Consider the following 6,000-nt stretch of genomic DNA (forward strand, 5'->3'; position numbering starts at 1 on the left):
ATTAGTCCATGTGATTCGTTGTGTGAACCATTTATCCTTGTTCATTAGCTTTTGTGACTCATTGTGTGATCCATTTATCCTTGTTTATTAGTAAATGTGACACGTTGTGTGAACCATTTGTTCTTGTTGATTAGTCCTTGTAACTCCTTATCTTAAACAATTGTACTTATTCATTAGTCCAAGTGACTCGTTGTGTGAACCATTTGTCCTTGTTTATTAGCCCTTGTGACTCGTTGTGTAAACCATTTGTCCTTGTTTATTAGTAAATGTGACTCGTTGTGTGAACAATTTGTCCTTGTTCTTTAGTCTTCGTGACTCGTTATGTTAAACAATTGTAATTGTTCATTAGTCCATGTGACTCGTTGTGTGAACCATTTGCCTTGTTCATTAGTTCTTGTGACTCCTTGTGTTAAACAATTGTACTTGTTAATTAGTCCTTGTGACTCGTTGTGTGAACCATTTGTCCTTGTTCATTAGCCCTTGTGACTCGTTGTGTGAACCATTTGTCCTTGTTTATTAGTAAATGTGACTCGTTGTGTGAACTATTTGTCCTTGTTTATTAGTCCTTGTGACTCGTTGTGTTAAACAATTGTACTTGTTCATTAATCCATGTGACTCGTTGTGAAACCATTTGTCCTTGTTCATTAGTCCTTGTGACTCGTTGTGTAAACCATTTATCCTTTTTCATTAGTCCTTGTGAGTCGCTGTGTTAAACAATTTTACTTGTTCATTAGTCCATGTGACTCGTTGTGTGAACCATTTGTCCTTGTTCATTAGTCCTTGTGCCTCGTTGTGTTAAAATAATTCTACTTGTTCACTAGTCCATGTGACTCATTCATTGTGTGAACTATTTGTCCTTGTTCATTAGCCCTTGTGAGTCGTTGTGTGAACAAATTATCCTTGTTTATTAGTAAATGTGACTCGTTGTGTGAACCATTTGTCCTTGTTCATTAGTCTTCGTGACTCGTTATGTTAAGCAATTGTAATTGTTCATTAGTCCATGTGACTCGTTGTGTGAACCATTTGTCCTTGTTCATTAGTCCAATTGCCTCGTGTGAACCATTTGTCCATGTTCATTAGTTCTTGTGACATGTTGTGTAAACCATTTGTCCTTGTTCATTAGTCCTTGTGACTTGTTGTTTTAAACAATTGTACTTGTTCACTTGTCCATGTGACTCGTTGGGTGAACCATTTGTCCTCGTTCATTAGTCCTTGTGACTCGTTGTGTAAACCATTTGTCCTTGTTCTTTAGTCCTTGTGACTCGTTGTGTTAAAATAATTGTACTTGTTCACTAGTCCATGTGACTCGTTGTGTGAACTATTTTTCCTTGTTCATTTGCCCTTGTGACTCGTTGTGTGAACAATTTATCCTTGTTTATTAGTAAATGTGACTCGTTGTGTGAACCATTTGTCCTTGTTCATTAGTCTTCGTGACTCGTTATGTTAAGCAATTGTAATTGTTCATTAGTCCATGTAACTCGTTGTGTGAACCATTTGTCCTTGTTCATTAGTCCTTTTGACTCGTTGTGTTAAACAATTGTACTTGTTCATTAGTCCATGTGACTCGTTGTGTGAACCATTTGTCCTTGTTCATTAGTCCTTGTGACTCGTTGTGTAAACCATTTATCCTTGTTCATTAGTCCTTGTGACTCGTTGTGTTAAACAATTATACTTGTTCATTAGTCCAAGTGCCTCGTGTGAACCATTTGTCCATGTTCATTAGTCCTTGTGATATGTTGTGTAAAGCATTTGTCCTTGTTCATTAGTCCTTGTGACTCGTTGTGTTAAACAATTGTACTTGTAAACTTGTCCATGTGACTCGTTGGGTTAAACAATTGTACTTGCTCATTAGTCCATTTGACTCGTTGGGTGAACCGTGTCCTCGTTCATAAGTCCTTGTGAATCGTTATGTAAACCATTTGTCCTTGTTCATTAGTCCTTGTGCCTCGTTGTGTTAAATTAATTGTACTTGTAAATTAGTCCATGTGATTCGTTGTGTGAACCATTTATCCTTGTTCATTAGCTTTTGTGACTCATTGTGTGATCCATTTGTCCTTGTTTATTAGTAAATGTGACACGTTGTGTGAACCATTTGTTCTTGTTCATTAGTCCTTGTAACTCCTTATCTTAAACAATTGTACTTATTCATTAGTCCAAGTGACTCGTTGTGTGAACCATTTGTCCTTGTTTATTAGCCCTTGTGACTCGTTGTGTGAACCATTTGTCCTTGTTTATTAGTAAATGTGACTCGTTGTGTGAACTATTTGTCCTTGTTCTTTAGTCTTCGTGACTCGTTATGTTAAACAATTGTAATTGTTCATTAGTCCATGTGACTCGTTGTGTGAACCATTTGCCTTGTTCATTAGTTCTTGTGACTCCTTGTGTTAAACAATTGTACTTGTTAATTAGTCCTTGTGACTCGTTGTGTGAACCATTTGTCCTTGTTCATTAGCCCTTGTGACTCGTTGTGTGAACCATTTGTCCTTGTTTATTAGTAAATGTGACTCGTTGTGTGAACTATTTGTCCTTGTTTATTAGTCCTTGTGACTCGTTGTGTTAAACAATTGTACTTGTTCATTAATCCATGTGACTCGTTGTGAAACCATTTGTCTTTGTTCATTAGTCCTTGTGACTCGTTGTGTAAACCATTTATCCTTTTTCATGAGTCCTTGCGAGTCGCTGTGTTAAACAATTTTACTTGTTCATTAGTCCATGTGACTCGTTGTGTGAACCATTTGTCCTTGTTCATTAGTCCTTGTGCCTCGTTGTGTTAAAATAATTCTACTTGTTCACTAGTCCATGTGACTCATTGTGTGAACTATTTGTCCTTGTTCATTAGCCCTTGTGAGTCGTTGTGTGAACAAATTATCCTTGTTTATTAGTAAATGTGACTCGTTGTGTGAACCATTTGTCCTTGTTCATTAGTCTTCGTGACTCGTTATGTTAAGCAATTGTAATTGTTCATTAGTCCATGTGACTCGTTGTGTGAACCATTTGTCCTTGTTCATTAGTCCAAGTGCCTCGTGTGAACCATTTGTCCATGTTCATTAGTTCTTGTGACATGTTGTGTAAACCATTTGTCCTTGTTCATTAGTCCTTGTGACTTGTTGTTTTAAACAATTGTACTTGTTCACTTGTCCATGTGACTCGTTGGGTGAACCATTTGTCCTCGTTCATTAGTCCTTGTGACTCGTTGTGTAAACCATTTGTCCTTGTTCTTTAGTCCTTGTGACTCGTTGTGTTAAAATAATTGTACTTATTCATTAGTCCAAGTGACTCGTTGTGTGAACCATTTGTCCTTGTTTATTAGCCCTTGTGACTCGTTGTGTGAACCATTTGTCCTTGTTTATTAGTAAATGTGACTCGTTGTGTGAACTATTTGTCCTTGTTCTTTAGTCTTCGTGACTCGTTATGTTAAACAATTGTAATTGTTCATTAGTCCATGTGACTCGTTGTGTGAACCATTTGCCTTGTTCATTAGTTCTTGTGACTCCTTGTGTTAAACAATTGTACTTGTTAATTAGTCCTTGTGAAACGTTGTGTGAACCATTTGTCCTTGTTCATTAGCCCTTGTGACTCGTTGTGTGAACCATTTGTCCTTGTTTATTAGTAAATGTGACTCGTTGTGTGAACTATTTGTCCTTGTTTATTAGTCCTTGTGACTCGTTGTGTTAAACAATTGTACTTGTTCATTAATCCATGTGACTCGTTGTGAAACCATTTGTCTTTGTTCATTAGTCCTTGTGACTCGTTGTGTAAACCATTTATCCTTTTTCATGAGTCCTTGCGAGTCGCTGTGTTAAACAATTTTACTTGTTCATTAGTCCATGTGACTCGTTGTGTGAACCATTTGTCCTTGTTCATTAGTCCTTGTGCCTCGTTGTGTTAAAATAATTCTACTTGTTCACTAGTCCATGTGACTCATTGTGTGAACTATTTGTCCTTGTTCATTAGCCCTTGTGAGTCGTTGTGTGAACAAATTATCCTTGTTTATTAGTAAATGTGACTCGTTGTGTGAACCATTTGTCCTTGTTCATTAGTCTTCGTGACTCGTTATGTTAAGCAATTGTAATTGTTCATTAGTCCATGTGACTCGTTGTGTGAACCATTTGTCCTTGTTCATTAGTCCAAGTGCCTCGTGTGAACCATTTGTCCATGTTCATTAGTTCTTGTGACATGTTGTGTAAACCATTTGTCCTTGTTCATTAGTCCTTGTGACTTGTTGTTTTAAACAATTGTACTTGTTCACTTGTCCATGTGACTCGTTGGGTGAACCATTTGTCCTCGTTCATTAGTCCTTGTGACTCGTTGTGTAAACCATTTGTCCTTGTTCTTTAGTCCTTGTGACTCGTTGTGTTAAAATAATTGTACTTGTTCACTAGTCCATGTGACTCGTTGTGTGAACTATTTTTCCTTGTTCATTTGCCCTTGTGACTCGTTGTGTGAACAATTTATCCTTGTTTATTAGTAAATGTGACTCGTTGTGTGAACCATTTGTCCTTGTTCATTAGTCTTCGTGACTCGTTATGTTAAGCAATTGTAATTGTTCATTAGTCCATGTGACTCGTTGTGTGAACCATTTGTCCTTGTTCATTAGTCCAAGTGCCTCGTGTGAACCATTTGTCCATGTTCATTAGTTCTTGTGACATGTTGTGTAAACCATTTGTCCTTGTTCATTAGTCCTTGTGACTTGTTGTTTTAAACAATTGTACTTGTTCACTTGTCCATGTGACTCGTTGGGTGAACCATTTGTCCTCGTTCATTAGTCCTTGTGACTCGTTGTGTAAACCATTTGTCCTTGTTCTTTAGTCCTTGTGACTCGTTGTGTTAAAATAATTGTACTTGTTCACTAGTCCATGTGACTCGTTGTGTGAACTATTTTTCCTTGTTCATTTGCCCTTGTGACTCGTTGTGTGAACAATTTATCCTTGTTTATTAGTAAATGTGACTCGTTGTGTGAACCATTTGTCCTTGTTCATTAGTCTTCGTGACTCGTTATGTTAAGCAATTGTAATTGTTCATTAGTCCATGTAACTCGTTGTGTGAACCATTTGTCCTTGTTCATTAGTCCTTTTGACTCGTTGTGTTAAACAATTGTACTTGTTCATTAGTCCATGTGACTCGTTGTGTGAACCATTTGTCCTTGTTCATTAGTCCTTGTGACTCGTTGTGTAAACCATTTATCCTTGTTCATTAGTCCTTGTGACTCGTTGTGTTAAACACTTATACTTGTTCATTAGTCCAAGTGCCTCGTGTGAACCATTTGTCCATGTTCATTAGTCCTTGTGATATGTTGTGTAAAGCATTTGTCCTTGTTCATTAGTCCTTGTGACTCGTTGTGTTAAACAATTGTACTTGTTCACTTGTCCATGTGACTCGTTGGGTTAAACAATTGTACTTGCTCATTAGTCCATTTGACTCGTTGGGTGAACCGTGTCCTCGTTCATAAGTCCTTGTGAATCGTTATGTAAACCATTTGTCCTTGTTCATTAGTCCTTGTGTCTCGTTGTGTTAAATTAATTTTACTTGTAAATTAGTCCATGTGATTCGTTGTGTGAACCATTTATCCTTGTTCATTAGCTTTTGTGACTCATTGTGTGATCCATTTGTCCTTGTTTATTAGTAAATGTGACACGTTGTGTGAACCACTTGTTCTTGTTCATTAGTCCTTGTAACTCCTTATCTTAAACAATTGTACTTATTCATTAGTCCAAGTGACTCGTTGTGTGAACCATTTGTCCTTGTTTATTAGCCCTTGTGACTCGTTGTGTGAACCATTTGTCCTTGTTTATTAGTAAATGTGACTCGTTGTGTGAACTATTTGTCCTTGTTCTATAGTCTTCGTGACTCGTTATGTTAAACAATTGTAATTGTTCATTAGTCCATGTGACTCGTTGTGTGAACCATTTGCCTTGTTCATTAGTTCTTGGGACTCCTTGTGTTAAACAATTGTACTTGTTAATTAGTCCTTGTGACTCGTTGTGTGAACCATTTGTCCTT

The sequence above is a fragment of the Silene latifolia genome, unplaced genomic scaffold, assembly GCF_048544455.1.
Source record: "Silene latifolia isolate original U9 population unplaced genomic scaffold, ASM4854445v1 scaffold_106, whole genome shotgun sequence".
In the NCBI taxonomy this organism is placed as follows: domain Eukaryota; kingdom Viridiplantae; phylum Streptophyta; class Magnoliopsida; order Caryophyllales; family Caryophyllaceae; genus Silene; species Silene latifolia.